Genomic DNA, 19592 nt, shown 5'->3' with positions numbered 1-19592 from the left:
ACAATTACTATTTGGTCATTTTTAACAGATTGAAAATAATAAAACAGTGAATATGGCATGTGCAAAAGTTTGAATAACCTTCCAATTGATTCATTAATAATTTTTAAGAAAGTTTTTTAAAGCCCAAAAGGTTGACTGACTTGTTAGGTCTTCAATTAGGTGAAGACAATTCCATGATTGAACAAATAGTCTGACCCTTCAAATCTCTCAGGTTCTATCTACTTCCAACAACAATGAGCTTCTCTAAGCTAGTATTTCCCAACCAGTGTACCATCAGACCTGATCAAGATACGATTAATTAACATAAACGTAAATACAAATCAAATTGTCAATACCAAGGAAAATTGTCAGTTCCATTAAGGAGGAAAGTAAGGAATTTCAAACTGATGTTTCATCCATTTGGGGATCAACAACCTTTCTAGAAACAGCATCCAAGAAGTACAGAGATTTCTAGAATCTGGGGAAGCCATTTAGGCACATGGCTCAGACTATTGCTTTTTCAGAAATGTTAATGTGTTCGTGGAAAGATTAGGGAAAGGTTAGGTAATATAGACGACTTCAATATGTGACTCAAAACCTGGTTTAAAGAAGGATTTGGATACATTTAGAGTTGATGCAGTGTCTGGACTAATAAGTCTACACAGCAAAGACGGCCTTTGTCTGTAGCAGGAAAAAGGATATAAGTGAAAAACTCAGAACATTTGTCATCAGGTGTTTAAACTAAAGGATAGGGGTGACAGAAGGAGTTCAATGGAATTGAAATATCACTCCCAGCACATACAGATACAGGAAGTGGTTGGAGAAGAGAACAAAATTAGTTCACTTTTTGAAAAAGTATAGAAAAGGTCTGGGAAGATCAGCTAGCCGAGGGGGAAATAAAGCTGGAAAGCTATGTGCACACATGCTCATGGTCAACAAAGTTCCAGGTTTGTAGGTCTTGATGGTGGAAGCGGGCTTAGATACTGTTTCAGTGAGTCAAATAAATGGAATATGGCCATCTCAAGCTATAACTTGTTGAGGAAAGGTAGCAAGGGCAAAAAAGGAGGAGAAATAGCCCTTAATGTCAGAAACAAAATCTTAGTAACTGAAATGCAGGAGGTGTGGGAAAGGAGGAAGTGCTGTGGGCTTTTTAAAAAAAAAAAAAAAAGTTGATGGTGGTTCCATTTACACTGGTGTGATGTACAGGACTCAGAATCAAACAGAAGAACTGGATAGAGATTTGACTAAAGACATCCAAAAGGTGAGAAAGAAGCGAGAAATGTTGCTCATTGGAGATTTTAATCTGCCGGATGTGGCTTGGAGTATCCCTGCTGCAGAATCTAATGTGTAGGGAAAATGTGGTTCCCTGTATGTATCAGGATCAGTCCAGATGGTGGGTTATGTCCCCCGTCCAGCAGATGGAGTCAGAGCAAACTTTGGAGGGTGCTGGCATATTAACCCGTGCGCCCTCCCTAGATTCCCAGTATCTCTCTGACTCCAGCAGATGTGAGTAGGGGAACCAGGTGCTCCCCTGTTTGGTGGACGTTTTCCACACATTTTCTTTCCCTGGCTGTCAGGTTGGATCAAGTTGGTTCAAGGTGTTAGTTCTAAAAAAAAAAAAAAAAAAAAAAAAAGAGTGGATAACTCTGTCACTGGCTCCTCTGCGTCCCTCCCCTTGCAAGCAGTGCTGTGTATTCAGCCTTGTTTTTCGTCTTTCTTGTCTGTCAGCTACAGGGGGTACGTTTTTTGGGCTGGGTGGCTTTCTTTGCAGGTTTGGTTCTTCTCAACCGGATCAGGGGCTGGATGCTGGTGGGGCCAGCCCCCCCCCCCCCCTCGCTGCGGTCTACCTCCCCCCTCGGCCCCGAGACGCGACATTCCCCGGGGCCGACGCAGCAGGGAAGGCTCATTCCCCTGCTGCTCTCGGGGGGGGGGGGGGGGGGGGTTGGAGAGTTGAGCGGAGGCGGCCTTGTTCCTGCTCCTCCCGCGGCGCTGCCCTGCGGCTGGCTTCCCGCGCTTTACTGTCACTCCCCCGGGCCCTTCACCCATGCCGCGTTCCACCCGATGCTCGTCCTGCGGTGGCCCGGGGTCGAGAGGATCGCGGGAGGGGCTTTGTCTCAGGTGCCTCCCTGGTGGGGAGAGCAACCCCGCGCCCCCGCTGACTTCGTCTCCACGCTCCTCGGAGTGCTGCGAGCCACGGGGGCTGGCCCCGCCTCCTCCTTCGGGAACAGTGGCCATCTTGGAGCTGGAGGAGAGCGCGTTTCTGGAGGCAGAAGGGGAACAGGAAGATTTTTCAGACTTGCCACCGCCGATTCTTGATCCGGCCCCAGCTCTGCCCCCTTCGGAGGCTCCAAGGGACCCACTCACGCGCCCCCCGCCCGGCCCCCCCCCCCGCATTTTCGGCCGAATTCATTGTGCTTATGCACAATGCCTATTTGCAGCTCCTGGAGCAGCCGAGGGGCCCGGCCACGGATCCACCCCCCTGCAAGGTTCCTTGCCTGGCGGACACAGTGGCTGCAGTTCCTGGTCCCTCGGGGAGGGGGGCCCGGGACCCAGGTGGCTCCCAGAGTGCATTTTGCCCTCCCCCCGGTGGGGGGAGGGGCTCCACTCCCGGATCCGGGGGGAGACCCGGACTCTTCTCACGCGGACGACCCTCTCCTGGCGTCTCATCTGGACTGCGACGATCCTCATGTTCTCTGGATCTTTTGGAAAGAAGAGCTGGAGGATCTCATCCCCCATGTGCTGCAGGAATTGGACCTCGAGCCACCAGGGCCCCCGGCCCCTACCATCGCATCTTCTAGCAAAAAGGGGGACCTGGTGCTGGCGGGCCTGCGTCCCCTATCTCAGGCTTTCCCAATCCATTCTTCCTTCCTACAACTGCTGGCGAGGGAGTGGGATACCCCAGAGGCCTCCCTCCGGGTTGGCAGGATGATGGACAAGCTCTATCCCCTCCCAGAGGATTTTTTGGACCTCCTCAAGGTTCCAAAGGTGGATTCAGCAGTCTCAGCGGTCACCAAAAGGATCATGATTCCGGTCCCGGGGGGGCACGGCTCTCCGAGACCTCCAAGATAGGAAGCTGGAAGTTTACCTCAAAAATATAAAATATGAATATCGCCCGCCTTTTAACTTAGAGTACAAGAAGAAATACAAGGGAATGAACGAGAGAGAGATTATTCTAACATTACTACAGCAACAAATTCATGGTTAGAGCTAACAAACAAAATAGCTGATAACATAAACCCTAAGAAAATTTATGATCATGATAAAGACATGAAACATTCAAAACCATGGTACTCCGCACAATTAAAAGAAGTTAAACTGAGACTAAGAAACAATGAAAAAATGTGGAAAAAGAATAAAACTATTGAAAATCTGACTAAATATTGATGCTGCCTTGCCTACTATAAAAAGTTAATTCTAAAATAAAAAAAAAGAATACTATAGCTCAAAGATTGAAAAATCCACAAATAATTCAAAAACCCTATTTAATATAGTTAACAGTCTCACTGAAGAAAGAAAAATGATTACTGAAAACCTACCAGAGACATTGTGTAACAAAATAGCTCAATTTTTTAGAGACAAAATCTTAAATTTGAGAAGCAAGATTAAAAACAATACAAAACAAGAGATAAAAATGATCCCAAAGGAAATAACGAAATGGTCATCTTTTAACGAAGTATCTAATGCTGAAGTTGAAGCCATGCTAAAAAATCTAAATCCTGCACCGCATATGCTGGATACAATACCTATTAGAGATCTAAAAGTGATCACTGAAACAGTAGCCCCTGTATTAGCAAATATTGTTAATTTATCACTGTCAGAGGGACATTTACCAGATAAGCTAAAAGCAGCAATAATTAAACCTATATTAAAGAAAAAGAATCTAGACCCTTCAGTTCTCAATAACTATAGACCAGTTACCAATCTGCCACTTCTCGCAAAACTAATCGAAAAAACTATTCAAAAACAATTATCAGAACATTTAGAAAATATTTTATTCCCTTCACAACATGGCTTTCGTAAGTATTATAGTACTGAAACTTTATTACTTGCATTGTCAGATTCCATTTTAAGAGGTTTTGATTATGGGCAACACTATCTTTTGATTTTGCTAGATCTATCTGCAGCGTTTGATACAGTGAACCATGAAATACTGATAAAAAGACTGAAAGATATTGGACTACAAGATACCACTTTAGACTGGTTCACATCATACTTAAATCAAAGGTATTATCAGGTCTCCATTAAAAATACAATGTCTAACAAAATAAATCTCCAAACGGGAGTACCATAGGGGTCGGCATTGTCTGCTACCCTTTTTAATGTCTACTTATTGCCACTATGCCAGCTCCTGTCTGGAGCTGGCATAGTGGCAGCTCCGGACATATTATATGTATGCAGATGACATACAAATAATGCTTCCAATTGACGATACCTTAGAAAAATCAATGAATGTGGCAAATATATATCTGGATATTATTAAACAATTGCTAAACCAGATGGAATTAATTATAAATATTGAGAAAACAGAATTTCCTGGCGTGTAGCCAGATGGACTCAGAACGAATGGGTATAGTATGCTCGTGCTAGCAGTTGGAGATGGATCTGACGTCAGCACAGGTGTATATATACCCCCACAGGAAGCGTAGCAACTCAGTAATTTCCGTCTCCAAAGCAGTTTGGAGAGCCTGCACGCTCGCTGAGCATGTTTTCCAAATCTACTTTCTATTTTCTACTTTCTTTTCACTAAAACTTCTACAGCATCGAGCCCCGCACTCCTGCGGTGATACCCTAAGGTCCCTCCCCCAGTAGAGTTTCCCGGGGTGATTTCCGTGATCCCCCGGAGGTTTAAGTCCTCGGTCCGGTGGCTGAATCGCGGCAGGGACGTAGCCCCCGGGCGAGGTTCGGGTGAGGCATACGAGGCGCCTCGGTCCCGGCGTGGACGAGGTAGCGGGTGCATATCCTCAAACGCGGCGGTGAAGGTACTTGCCCTCTCCCCCCGCAGCCGGAGACCGCCCGGGTTTCAGCCGGGAAGCGCCGAGGATCAGGTAAGGCGTACATCTTTTACTTTTGGTCTCCGAGGAACCGAGGATCGGCGGCGTGGCACGCCGTGGAGGGCGCCATTTTGTGGCCTTGTTCAGGTATTGAGCGCCCGTAATAGGCGCAGGTCTATGACTAAGCGCATATTATATTCCTCATTGTGCGTATATTGCATTATTGCTGAGAGCATATTGCATGCCATTGAGCGTGTATTGCTAACCGCTTATTGCTGAGAGCATATTGACTACCATTGAGCGAGTATTGTTAACAGCTTATTGCTGAGAGCATATTGACTACCATTGAGCGAGTATTGTTAACAGCTTATTGCTGAGAGCATATTGAATACCATTGAGCGTGTATTGCTAACCGCATATTGCTAAGAGCATATTGCATATAATTGAGCGTGTATTCATGACCGCATATTGCTGAGCGCATATTGCATATCATTGAGCGTATATGGTTAGCCACATATGGCTGAGCGCTTGTTGTCTTAAGCGTATATTGCTGCCGCATATTATTAAGCGCCTGTTGTACTAAGCGCATATTGCTGCCGCTTCTCATTCAGCGCATACTTTTCAATGGAACAGAACGCCTCAGCGTCTTCAGCAGGGGTGCCGCCTGCCTCCGGCATTAAAGCCCTCGGCCTCTGCTTCGCATGCCAGCTTAGAGCCACGCACAGTGAAGAACCAGACTCCCTATGTGCCCAATGTGAGGAGGCTGTGGGACCCTTGGGCCAGGACCAGTCTCAGCCACGATTTGCTGACAGTTCCCCAGGGGCTACCCCAGATTTAGCGGTTAGTCTCGACCAATCGGGAATCCCGGGGGATCTTGTACCCCGGCGATTAGAGGCTGCTTCAATTTCCTGGGTGGTTCTCTTTAAGGGGATTCATGCCTTTGTACAGATGCAAACGGCTTCCCGTCCAGGCCCTGCGGTTCCGGTTGTTCCTGTTGTTCCTGCTGTTTCTGTGGTTCCTGCGGTGGCTGCGACTGTGGCGGCGGCTGCCGCTGCGGTGGCGGCTCCAGCGGATCCTGTTCCTGGACCCTCACGCCCTTATCGTGAGCGGGACCTCCCGCCGCTGGACAGTCCAGATCAGTCCGACCAGGACGTCTCACCGGATGAATCCAAACTCCCAGACGAGGGGGAACTTCCCCCAGGGATTGAGCCATATAGAACCATGAGGCGGTTCTTCCCTAAGGAGGATCTCTCCGACCTGGTGTCTCAGTGCCTGGCGGAGTTGGATATTACAGGTCCCAGCGCTACGGTACCCTCTGCGCAGAACCCTCTGTTCCCTGTACGTACAAGGATCAGTCCAGACTGTAGGTTATGCTCCCAGTCCAGCAGGTGGAGTCAGAAGCAAAAACTCGAGGGGGGGTCTATATGACGTCACCCCCTGTGCCTCAATCCTCAGTATCTTCTGACTCCAGCAGGTGTGAGCAGGGGACTTAACAGTCCCCAGCACAGGTTTTCTAGGTTTAGGCCTTTTCCTGTTTCTTTTGAGGGATCAAGAAAATTAAAAAAAAAAAAAAAAAAAATAGTATTTAGTTTTAATATTTTAATTTAATATAGCCTTTGTTTCAGACTTTTGTCTGGTAATTTTTTGACAGGACCTTGTTGGCTTACTGTTTTCTGTTTTCACTTTCTCTTTCCTTTGGGGTAAGTGTTTAAGTTTTTTATTTCAGAGACAGTACATTTCACCTCTTGCCGCTTCTGGCGGCACTGGAGGGCGGCGTTTTCTCGCTAATTTTCCTGTCACGTTTGAACACCCTCCTCCCGGCTCTCCTACCCGCGGCTCCGCGAAGCGCCATTCCGCGGGGCTGCCGCTTTCTGGGAGGTCCTTTCCCCGGCAGTGCTTGTTTCGGTAGGAAGAGGGAAGGGTGTCTTAGCATTTTTTGCTAATAACTACGACCTTTTCAGGTCTCTGCCGCGCTGTCTGGTTCCTGCCTCCCCAAGGGAAGGATTTTCTCTCTCATGTCGCGGACGTCGACTTGTGTTTCCTGTGGGCGTTTGGGGAGCCGCCTCTCTGACGAGGGGCTGTGCTCCGGCTGTAAACCCACCGAAAAAGTTGGCACGCCATCGGGGGAAGGCACAGGACACCAAGTGGAAGACGGCACTTCTCGTCAGCGGCAAGCCCCGTTCCCGCTGAGCGTGGGAACGGCGGCCATTTTATTCTCTGAGGAGGAAACTGGCGCTTCAGATTGTGAGGAGCTGGGGGACCCAGTTCCTCTTCAAGCTGCCGTTTCAACACCTACGGTTGGCTCAGGAGAGCAATTTAAGGTAGGGGAACCCCTGGGAGGGCTTCCTCCAGGTTTGCCAGGTTTTTCCCCAGAGTTTGTGGTTTTAATGCATCGCGCTTTTTTACAGAGCTGCGGTCAGCCCCTAGCTTCGACCTCAGGTCCTCCTCCTGCCAAGATACCACGTTTGGATCCCTCTCTAGGGGGACCTTCGGCACAGGGTGTGAACCATCCTATAATTTCCACTCCGATTCCTTCTAAGCCTCCCACGGGTCCACCAAGGACCTCTCCGGTTATCCCACAGGGAAATGTGATTCAAGACCCACTAGGAGATGATCCTACGCTCTCAGTTCAGGTTGAAGGAGACGATCCACGGGTACTTCACATCTTCCAATTAGAGGAGTTGGAGGGTCTCATTCCACATATTCTCCAGGAGATGGACATTGACCCTCCCCCGGATCCAACTCCTTCAGACCCCAAGATTAAGAAGGGAGACCCCCTCCTTGCGGGTCTTCGTCCCATGGCTAAAGCGTTTCCTACACACCCCAGTTTCTTACAACTGATTTCTAGGGAATGGGAAACTCCTGAGGCCTCCCTCAGGGTCAACAGAGCTATGGAAAAATTATATCCTCTTCCGGTGGATTTTCTGGACCTCTTAAAGGTACCGGCAGTGGATTCGGCGGTCTCTGCGGTGACTAAAAGCACCACCATCCCTGTCACGGGCGGTACGGCCTTGAAGGACTTACAAGATAGGAAGTTGGAAGTTTTTCTGAAGAGAATTTTTGAGGTTTCGGCTCTCGGAGTACGAGCGGCTATTTGCACCGCTCTTGCACAGAGGGCGGGCTTACGTTGGGTTCAACAACTACTCACCTCGCAGGACCTCCCTACTCCTGAGGCTCAACAGGCAGATAGGTTAGAGTCCGTGATTGCTTATGGTGCCGACGCACTCTATGACCTTCTTAGAGTTCTCTCTCGGTCGATGGTTGCAGCAGTTTCGGCCCGCCGTCTTCTGTGGCTCCGTAACTGGTCAGCGGATTCTTCTTCCAAGACACGTCTGGGTTCTTTGCCTTTCAAGGGAAAGTTCCTCTTTGGTGAGGACTTGGATCAGATAATCAAGTCCCTGAATGAGAATGCGGTACATAAGCTTCCAGAGGACAGGCCTCGTTCAGCTAGATCGTTTAGTTTCTCCAGAAACCGATCCCGGAACCAGCGACGCACTCGTATAAACAGACAACAACCAGCGTCAAGGACTCCTTCCTATCGCTCACAAGGCTGGAATCGGTCCTTTCGGGGTCGGCGGACAGGTAAAGAGGCTACAGCGACCCGCTCAACCTCTAAGCCATCGCAATGATGCCAAGTTAGCCCACGAGCTGACTCCGCGGGTGGGAGGCCGGCTCTCTCTCTTTTACAGGGAGTGGGTTCGAATCACGTCGGACCAGTGGGTCTTGGACATCCTAAGACAAGGTTACACGTTGGATTTTGTCCGCGCCCCCAGAGACAGATTTCTTTTCTCTCCTTGCGGTTTTCTCCACAAACAGCAAGCCGTCCATCAGACTCTCCAGCGACTGCGTGCTTTAGGAGCGATAAGACCAGTGTCCGTCACCGAGCTGGGTCGAGGTCACTACTCCATTTATTTTGTAGTTCCCAAGAAGGAGGGATTCTTCCGGCCCATTTTGGATCTCAAGACTGTCAACAGAGCACTCCGGGTTTCTCGCTTCAGCATGGAAACGCTCAGGTCGGTTTTAGCGGCGGTCCATCGAGGGGAATTTCTCGCTTCTTTGGACTTGACAGCGGCGTACCTCCATATTCCGATCCATCCGGATTTCCAACGTTTTCTCCGTTTCAAGATCCTGGGACACCATTTCCAATTCAAGGCGCTACCTTTTGGTCTTGCAACAGCTCCTCGAGTCTTTACGAAGGTAATGGTAGTAGTCGCTGCGGCCCTCCGTCGAGAAGGAATCCTGGTTCACCCGTATCTCAACGACTGGCTTATTCGGTCAAAGTCCCGAAAGCAGGGGATCCATGCAGTGGAACGGGTAGTATCCCTTCTTCAGTCACTGGGCTGGATAATCAACTACGACAAAAGCCGTCTTACGCCTTCTCAGTCGTTGGACTTTCTGGGCGCTCACTTCAACACGAGAGAGGGAAAAGTGTTCTTACGTCCAGAGCGAGCGCAAGCATTGAGAGAACAGATCTGCCGGTTCTCGACACTCCAAGTCCCAACAGCCTGGGATTACCTACAGGTCCTGGGGACTATGGCTTCCACGATCGATCTCGTTCCGTGGGCCTTTGCGCACCTTCGGCCTCTACAGAAGTCTCTGCTATCCCTTTGGAAACCAGTTTCTCGAGATTACAGTGCGTTTCTTCCACTTCCACCGGCAGCTCGGCTCAGTCTCCGTTGGTGGTTGGATCCCCAAAATCTGGCCCAGGGAGTATCTCTGGAGACTCCGGATTGGTTGGTGGTAACCACGGATGCCAGCCTCACGGGTTGGGGAGCGGTATGTCAGTCGAGCTCCATTCAAGGCATTTGGACGCATGAACAGAGACAGTGGCCGATCAATCAGTTGGAGACAAGGGCCGTTCGCCTCGCCTTACAGGGGTTCCTGCCCCTTGTCCGTCAAAAAGCGGTCAGGATTCTCTCGGACAATGCAACCACGGTATCCTACATCAACCGGCAGGGAGGCACGAGGAGTCACCTGGTTGCGTGGGAAGCGGAACGCCTAATGCAACACTTGTTTCGGTTAGCAGCCTCTCACATCGCAGGAGTAGACAACGTTCAGGCGGATTTTCTCACCCGACAACGTCTGGATCCGGGAGAGTGGGAGCTCTCCAGAGAAGCGATGATTCTGATACAAGATCGTTGGGGTCTTCCTCACGTAGATCTCATGGCCACAGCCAAGAAACGCACAGGCCACTCGTTTCTTCAGCCGCAGGCGAGAACACGGGGCGGAAGGCGTAGATGCTCTGGTCCTCCCGTGGCCCAGAAAGATACTTCTCTATGTCTTTCCTCCATGGCCTCTAGTGGGGAGGGTTCTTCGTCGCATAGAAGATCACCCAGGACCAGTAATTCTGGTAGCCCCGGAATGGCCGAGGAGACCATGGTTCGCAGACCTACTTCATCTAGTTCGCGACGGGCCGATTCGCTTCAGTCATCTTCCTTGTCTTCTCAGACAAGGTCCCATATATTTAGAGGAGGCACATCGCTTCTGTCTTGCAGCCTGGCTTTTGAGAGGCGTAAGTTGAGACGCCAAGGATATCCGGAGGCAGTCATCTCTACTCTATTACGGTCTAGAAAGACATCCACCTCTGTTACTTACGTCAGAGTTTGGAAAGTTTTTGAGGATTGGTGTGTGGTTCGTGATATTGTACCAGATAACGCCTCGGTGGTTCAAGTCTTAGCTTTCTTACAAGCTGGTCTCGACATGGGTCTTGCATATAACTCCCTTCGGGTACAGGTGGCAGCGTTGGGAGCCTTGCTGCAGGCGGGGATGCTTTCTCCACTCTCCTCTCACCCAGATATACTCCGTTTTCTTAGGGGCGCACGGCAGTTGAATCCTCCTTCCAGGTCACCCTGTCCCTCTTGGAGTCTTAATTTGGTACTCGAGGCTCTTGTAGGACTTCCGTTTGAGCCCTTACGTGCGGCCACCATCAAAGACCTCACTCTCAAGACTGTCTTCCTCGTAGCCATAAGTTCAGCTCGTCGTATTTCGGAACTCCAAGCTTTGTCATGCGAGAACCTTACCTCCGTATTTCTGATGATGGTATTTCCCTAAGGACGGTACCCTCTTTTCTACCAAAGGTGGTCTCCTCTTTCCATTTGAACCAGTCGGTAGAACTTCCTTCTTTCTCGCTGTCTGATTCCAGACAGCTCCGCAGCTTGGATGTTAAAAGATGTCTCATGCAGTACTTGGCGTCCACTAATGATTTCCGTCTTACGGATCATCTTTTTGTTCTATGGTCAGGCCCCAGGAGGGGTCAGATGGCCTCTAAAACAACCATAGCTCGATGGTTGAAGGGTGCGATTGCTGCTGCATATATAGGGAAAGGGCGCCAACCACCTCTGGGTGTTAAGGCACATTCCCTTCGGGTGCAGGCTGCGTCCTGGGCAGAAAGTTCTTTGGTGTCTGCTCAAGAAATTTGTAGAGCGGCCACCTGGAAATCACTACATACTTTCTCTAGGCACTATCGTTTAGATGTTCGGGCTCCGGGTTTCGGTTCCTTTGGAGATAGTGTCTTGAGAGCAGGGCTGTTTTCGGCCCACCCGGAGTAAGGAAGCTTTGGTACATCCCACAGTCTGGACTGATCCTTGTACGTACAGGGAAAAGAAAATTATTCCTTACCTGCTAATTTTCGTTCCTGTAGTACTAAGGATCAGTCCAGACGCCCTCCCTAGTTTTTAAGGGTTGTAATTGGGATAAGCCTCTGCTCGTCACTCCTATTCTTTCTGCTTCTTATAAAAACTCCCCCTGGGGCTCCAGGGGTTTTCTGTTTACACAGTTCAGTTGGACAAGTTCCTTTTGTGAGTTGTTTTTTATTAGTTCAATCTTCGTTCATAATTGTTGAACAAGTGTTATTCTTGATCCCTCTGTCTCTTCTCTTTGGCTTTGTAAGTTTAGTTACTGAGGATTGAGGCACAGGGGGTGACGTCATATAGACCCCCCCTCGAGTTTTTGCTTCTGACTCCACCTGCTGGACTGGGAGCATAACCCACAGTCTGGACTGATCCTTAGTACTACAGGAACGAAAATTAGCAGGTAAGGAATAATTTTCTTCTGGAAGGTCTTCATCCTACAGCCCGCCATTTTCCATTCTTGCAAGCAGCACAACAACTGATAGATTTAGAATGGGCTGCACCAGCGGCTTCATTCAAAGGGGGCCGGGCCCTGACAGGCATGTACCCACTGGCACCGGCTATCCAGGAGCTGCTGGCGTGCCCTCAGGTGGACGCCTTGATTAGCGCTGTGGTCAAGCGCACTACCATTCCAGTTGAAGGGGGGGCAGCCCTCAAGGAGCCTCATGACCGGCGACTGGACACCATTCTGAAACAGACTTTTGAGGTGGCAGCTCTATCTTTGCGGATCGCAACCTGCTGCACAGTGGTGACGCGTGCCTGTTTGTCACAGGTCAGGAACAACGCTCCAGCAGCAGACATGGAGTCAGCTCTCTCATTCCTCACAGATGCTGCATCAGACCTAGTCCGAACAACAGCCAAGGGGATCTCATCCTCCGTAGCTGCCAGGAGGCAGCTCTGGATCCGGAAATGGTCAGCCGATGCGCCTTCAAAGACACGCCTCACCAGATTGCCTTTTAAGGGGTCTTTCATGTTTGGCAGCGACCTTGATAAACTGGCCAGCACATGGGGCGCTTCTCCAGTACCTCGACTGCCGGAAGATCGGTTCAGAAGGAACCAGCGCGCCTTTCCAAGGCCCTCCAGGGGTAGAAGCTCCCAGCGCTTCGTTCCCTACAGGAGTCGCTACCAAGCACCTCGTCCTCAGGCCCGGAATCAGTCCTTTCGGACCAAGCAGTGCAAGAGGGGAGCAGGCCCGGGCTCAGGTCCTGGCCGCATCCCACAATGAGAATCCGCCGATCCATCTGGGGGATGGAGCCATAGGGGGCAGGTTAACCTTCTTCTACCCCAGATGGGTCGAGATTACATCGGACCAGTGGGTCCTCGCCATCATCCTCTCTGGACTTTCATCACCTCCCTCCGGACAAGTTTGTGGAATCTTCCTGTCCCACACACAAGAAGGCAGCATTGGAAGCTACCTTGGCGAGGCTCCTGTCCTTGAAAGCCATCATCCCAGTACCTGCATGGGAAGTGAATTCTGGACACTATTCCATTTATTTCATGGTACCCAAGAAAGGAGGCACCTTTCGGCCCGTACTGGACCTCAAGTCAGTCAATCGATACTTAAGGGTCCCGAGGTTCCGCATGGAAACTCTGTGCTCCATCAAGACCGCAGTACAGCCAGGAGAGTTCCTCACGGCCTTAGACTCATCGGAAGCCTACCTGCATATCCCGATCCATCCGGATCATCAGCGTTACCTACGCTTCAAGGTTCTAGGACGCCACTTCCAATTCCGGGCTCTGCCCTTCGGGTTGGCCACATCACCACGGACCTTCACCAAGGTGGTCGTAGTGGTAGCAGCGGCACTCAGACGGGAAGGAATTCTGGTCCATCCCTACCTAGACGATTGGCTGATCAGGGTGAAATCACGAGAGGAGAGCCATCGGACAACCGACAGAGTGATCGCCCTTCTGGAAAGCTTGGGCTGGGTAATCAATCTCGGCAAGAGTTGCCTACAGCCTTCCCAGTCACTGGAATACCTGGGAGTACAGTTCGACACCCAGGCAGATACAGTCAGTCTCACTACCAAGAGAAGGTTAAAACTCCAGACGCGTATCCAGTACTTGATGGGAGCCAGTCGGCCCATAGCTTGGGATTATCTGCAGGTTCTCGGTCTCATGGCATCCACCCTGGAAGTGGTACCGTGGGCAAGGGCCCACATGGGACCTCTACAACACTCACTGCTCTCTCGCTGGAGCCCTCGTCTACGGAAGTATTCCACGCACCTACCTCTGTCTGCCAGAGTACGGACACAGTTACGGTGGTGGCTGCAGTCTGACCACATGAGCAAGGGGTCGAGTATGTCCTCCCCCACGTGGACTCTGCTCACCACAGATGCCAGCCTGAGCGGCTGGGGAGCACATTGCGAAGGACTCACCGCACAAGGGCGGTGGCTCAGAGAAGAGTCAGCGTGGAACATCAGCCGTCTAGAGGCTCGGGCAGTCCGATTGGCATGCCTTAGATTTGCTCACAGACTGAAGAACAGAGCAGTCAGAGTGATGTCCGACAACGCCACCACAGTGGCATACATCAACCGTCAGGGCGGAACCAGAAGCCGACAAGTATCTCTGGAGATCGCCCCACTGATGGCTTGGGCAGAGGCGAATCTTCAGGACATCTCCGCCGTCCACATTGCCGGGAAGGACAACACCACGGCAGACTTCCTCAGCAGAGAAAGCCTAAATCCGGGAGAGTGGCAGCTGTCACCCACAGCCTTCCAGATGATTGTGGATCACTGGGGGATTCCGGACATGGATTTACTGGCGGACAAGTCCAATGCTCAAGTACCCAGATACTTCAGCCGCAAGCGCGACCCGTTCTCACACGGAATCGATGCCCTGGTTCAGCCATGGCCTCCAGGGACTCTGCTATACGCCTTTCCTCCGTGGCCTCTGCTGGGCGCCATCATCCACAAGATTCAGAAACACCGGGGCCTAGTTCTTCTAGTGGCACCAGACTGGCCAAGAAGACCCTGGTACACGGACATGAGAAGACTACTGGCAGGGGAGCCTCTTCCCCTGCCTCCTCTCCGGGACCTTCTACGTCAAGGACCCATCCTCCACGAGGATCCAGCTCAATTCTCTCTTACGGTCTGTCCATTGAGAGGGCTAGACTGAAGAAAAGAGGTTACTCGGAGCCCGTGATAGATACACTCCTCCGAGCTCGCAAGTTTTCCACTTCCCTCACCTACGTAAGGATCTGGAGAGTATTCGAAGCATGGTGCGACACTCATGGCACCAATCCACATGCGACCACGATCCCTATTGTGTTGGATTTCCTGCAAGATGGACTTCAGAAGGGTCTCTCCCTCAGCTCCATCAAGGTTCAGGTGGCTGCGCTGTCTTGCTATGGTCCCAGGAGGGATGGCAAGACCATTGCCAAACACCCAGATGTTTCTCGCTTCCTGAAAGGAGTCAAGCATATCCGTCCGCCACTGCAGTGGCCTGTGCCCTTATGGAACCTCAACCTTGTTTTGGATTTCCTCGCGGGATCCACCTTCAGACCCCTTCGGGGCCTGTCTCTCCGTTCTCTAACCTTGAAGATGGTGTTCTTGCTGGCTGTCTGTTCAGCACGCCGCATCTCAGAGCTACAAGCCACTGTCCTGCCGGGATCCGTTTCTCAGTATCACTCCTGAGGCTATCCATCTTCGCACGGTTCCCTCCTTTCTACCGAAAGTGGTTTCACAGTTTCATCTTAACCAAACCATATCCTTGCCTACCACGGCGGGTTTGAAGAAATCTGAAGAAGGGCGTTTATTACGCCATCTCGACATTGGCAGATTGCTGCCCAGATATCTGGAAGTGACACAAGAACTACGAAAGACGGACCATCTGTTCGTCCTGCACAGCGGGAAGAAGCAAGGTGAAGCGGCCTCTCGGCCCACCATCGCCCGCTGGATTAAAGAAGTTATCAAAGCAGCTTACGTGGAGGCTGGGAAGTCTCCGCCTCTACAAGTCAAGGCTCATTCTACCAGAGCACATGCGGCATCCTGGGCAGAATCCAGGATGCTGTCGCCTGCAGAAATATGTAAAGCGGCGACATGGTCCTCCCTCCATACCTTCTCCAGATTCTACCGTCTGGATGTCCAGGCCAGGGAGGACTCAGCATTTGCGAGGGCGGTACTCCATGGTCCTTAGGCAGCCTCTCGCCCAGGCTGGGAGTAAAGCTTTTGTACATCCCATTCGTTCTGAGTCCATCTGGCTACACGCCAGGAAATGTTGAGATTACTTACCTGATAATCTCCTTTTCCTTAGTGTAGACAGATCGACTCAACATCCCGCCCATCTGCCTGTGTACATGGGTTTCACCGATTCAAGGTAAGCCATGTCATTTGTTTACATAAGAGCGTACACTCTACCAGGTGTCAACGCCTTCCGGTTGTGAATGCTGGCGGTCTCCAGCAACTATCAATCGGTCAGGGGAATCATGTTTCACTATTTCACTGAGCGTCAGTACACACATCCATAACAGCTTTTGCAAGGAAGATTACTGAGTTGCTACGCTTCCTGTGGGGGTATATGTACCCGTGTTGACGTCAGATCCGTCTCCAACTGCTAGCACGAGCATACTATACCCATTCGTTCTGAGTCCATCTGTCTACACTAAGGAAAAGGAGATTATCAGGTAAGTAATCTCAACTTTTCTTCACTTAGAACGTAAAACTACAAAATCAAACACACTTCTGCTTAATACACAAAATGATCAAACATTGATCATTTCAGAAAAAGTGCGGAACCTAGGGTAATGCTAGACCCTGAATTAAATTTTAAGCATCATATCTCACACAAAGTTAAAGAGGGGTATGCAAAATTGATGATCCCCCGAAAATTAAACCTTTATTAGAATTTGCCAGTTTTAGAACAGTATTACAGGCTCTATTTACTAGTACTGATTATTGTAACTCTTTGCTGTTAGGATTGCCATATTCCATGATCAGACCATTACGAATCTTAATGAACTCTGCAGCTAGAATCCTTACAGGAAAGAGGAAAAGGGACCATATCACTCCAACTTTAGCAGAACTACACTGGTTGCCAGTTGAACAGAGGATTCATTTTAAAGTATTATGCATTATTCATAAGCTAATTTACGATGAAAAGATGGATTGGCTTAACATTGCCCTACGATTACACATACCACAAAAAAATCTTCGATCTGCTAACAAAGCTCTACTACCAATACCCTCATTAAAATCAGCACGTTTGATGCAAGTCCGGGAACAAGCCCTGTCACTAGCAGGTCCCATAATTTGGCATGGAATGCCTCTAGAGTTAAGAATTCAACAGAATTAGAAACTTTTTAAAGGAATGCTAAAAAAAAAAAAAAATGGTTGTTTAAGCAGGTGTTCTGTACGGAACAGGAATAACAAAGAGAGGCTGTGGACTAAAGTTAACTGATTGTTTAGGTTTTATGTAAGAATTCTGTTTTTAGAAAATTGAGTTTTAATATTATTTTATGATTAGTATATATATTGTATTTTAGGGATGATTTAGATTTTAAGTACAGATATGATAGAAGATAGTGGTTTTGTTTTTAAATTTTGTATTGTAATAGATGATTGTTGAATGGCACTGTTAATTTTATATTGTTTTTAGTGGGTGCCGCATTGTGAACCGTTGTGATGGTTTATGCTTATACAACGGTTATAAAAGTTTAAAAATAAAATAAAGTAGAGATGCTGAGAGATACCCCGCAGAGCTGGAACGCAAAGATGCAGTCCTGTAATGTAGGGATGCAGGGCCAGGCCCTGAGTGGGAACGGAGAGACAGCGTCTTGTGACGTAGAAGTTTTGACCCAGACCTCTGGAGGCGGAGGCACCGAAACAGGGTGTCGTGATGTAACAGCGCTGAGCCAGGTCCCAAGGAGCAGAAGATCAGAGGCAGGTCCCAGAGATAGAAGCACCGAGCCTGAACCCCGAGGAGTGAGGCGCCAAGGCAGGGTCCCGATGTAGGAGCACTGAGCCTGAACCCCGAGGAGCGGGGTACTGAGGCAGGGTCCCAAATGTAGAAGCGCTGAGCCAGAACCCCAAGGAGCAGGGCGCTGAGGCAGAGTCCCAGATGTAGAAGCGCTAGCCCGGCCCCGAGGAGCGGAGAGCCGAGGCAGGGTCCTAGGTAGAGAAGTGCTAGCCCGGCCCCAAGGAGTGGAGCACTGAGGCAAGGTCCTAGGTATAGAAGCGCTAGCCCGGCCCCGAGGAGCGGAGCACCGAGGCAGGGTCCCTGGTGTAGAAGCACTGAGCCAGAACACCGAGGAGCAGGGCCCCAGATGTAGAAGCGCTAGCCTGGCCCCGAGGAGTGGAGCAATGAGGCAGGGTCCCAGGTGTAGAAGCGCTGAGCCATGACCCCAGAGGATCAGGGCATTGAGATAGGATTCCGACTAGCAGAGCAAGAACAACAGGTCCGAAGAACTGGAGAAAGCACCAGTTAGGAACCAGGGAACTCGTTGCCAAGTCTTTAAATACCCCGGGCTGGTGATGTCATCAGCTGGGGACGAGCCTGAAGTTCCCACCATTGGCCTTTTAAATGGAGAACAGATGGCATGCGTGCCTAAGGAGGCCCAAGATCGGAACGCTGGTAGGTGGCGTCAGCACAGGGAGCCAGGAGGAACGCGGCAGCAGTGGCTGGCCGTGGCCGCAAGAGCACCACGAGCAAAGGACCAAGCATGAACTGAGGTGAGTTGAGCTGATTGTGGGTGGCTGCGGCTGGTGGGCGTAACACTAACTATCACTTATACAATAGACTGGTAGTTATAAACTACAATGCAGGCAAATCCCAACTTTGTCACAGTCCCAACAAGAGCCCCTTGTTTAACCATCCCCCATGGCTTCTTCAGGGGAGCCAGTCAAGAGAAGATGTGGATTTTAAAATAATGCAATCTATCCTGAATCGTATGCTTTTTAAAATAGAAACATAGAAATGACGGCAGAAAAAGACTAAATGGCTTATCCAGTCTGCCCAGCAAGCTTCCACACTTATTTTCCCATACTTATCTGTTTCACCGACCACCAAGTTCTTGGCCCTTGTTGGTAACTGTTTGATTCAAATGTTCTGCCACCCCCTGCCGTTGATGCAGAGAGTTGGAGTTGCATCAAAGGTGAAACCTTTCTCTCATATCCTCCAATATTTATATACACTTGACATCCACGTAGACTTTCCAAACTACTTATTGTCCCACATGCATATTAAAGCCATCAACTGTCAACCATTTTATATCAAGTGTCTGATTTCATTTATTTGGCATTCACACTGCCTTTCCAAAATGATTGCTCCTGCACATGCATATCATTGCTGTCAGATGCTGGCTATGGGGTCTGCATGTAAATGATAAAATAATTACCTACCTTTAATACAGTTCAATGATATGAACTACAAAAATACAAAAAAAATGATTATACAAAACCATTGGGTCATTTTAGTAAATTTGGGACATAATCAGAACTCTTACAATTTGAGGTGAACTATTTATGCTAAGAGATAACTGTTATAACATCTTCAGAATTAGATACTGCAGTTTTTGTAAAAGAATTTTTGGTATTTTAAAAGTTCATATCAATTTAGATTTGGTTTTGTTTTATTAAAAATTTGTAGCCAACATACATCACAAGTTTTGAAGTGGAGAACAAAAAAGAAAAACATACCCAATTAAAATTATACACCTACAAAATGGTAACACATAAGAACATAAGAAATTGCCATGCTGGGTCAGACCAAGGGTCCATCAAGCCCAGCATCCTGTTTCCAACAGAGGCCAAACCAGGACACAAGAACCTGGCAATTACCCAAATACTAAGAAGATCCCATGCTACTGATACAAATAATTGCAGTGGCTATTACCTAAGTAAACTTGCTTAATAGCAGTTAATGTACTTCTCCTCCAAGAACTTATCCAAACCTTTTTTGAACCCAGCTACACTAACTGCACTGACCACAGCCTCTGGCAACAAATTCCAGAGCTTTATTGTGCATTGAGTGAAAAAGAATTTTCTCCGATTAGTCTTAA

At 49.3% G+C, this 19592-nt stretch overlaps 1 protein-coding gene across 1 annotated transcript in view; it reads left to right on the top strand.

Moving 5' to 3' along the window:
- Nucleotides 1-19592, top strand: part of SETD1A (SET domain containing 1A, histone lysine methyltransferase) — a 374529-nt gene that overhangs the window by 48283 nt on the left and 306654 nt on the right. The gene's annotated exons all lie outside the window — the stretch shown is intronic.

This window comes from Rhinatrema bivittatum, chromosome 6, assembly GCF_901001135.1.
Source record: "Rhinatrema bivittatum chromosome 6, aRhiBiv1.1, whole genome shotgun sequence".
NCBI lineage: Eukaryota > Metazoa > Chordata > Amphibia > Gymnophiona > Rhinatrematidae > Rhinatrema > Rhinatrema bivittatum.
Note: the sequence above shows the minus strand (reverse complement) of the source record. Positions and strands in the feature narration are given on the sequence as shown.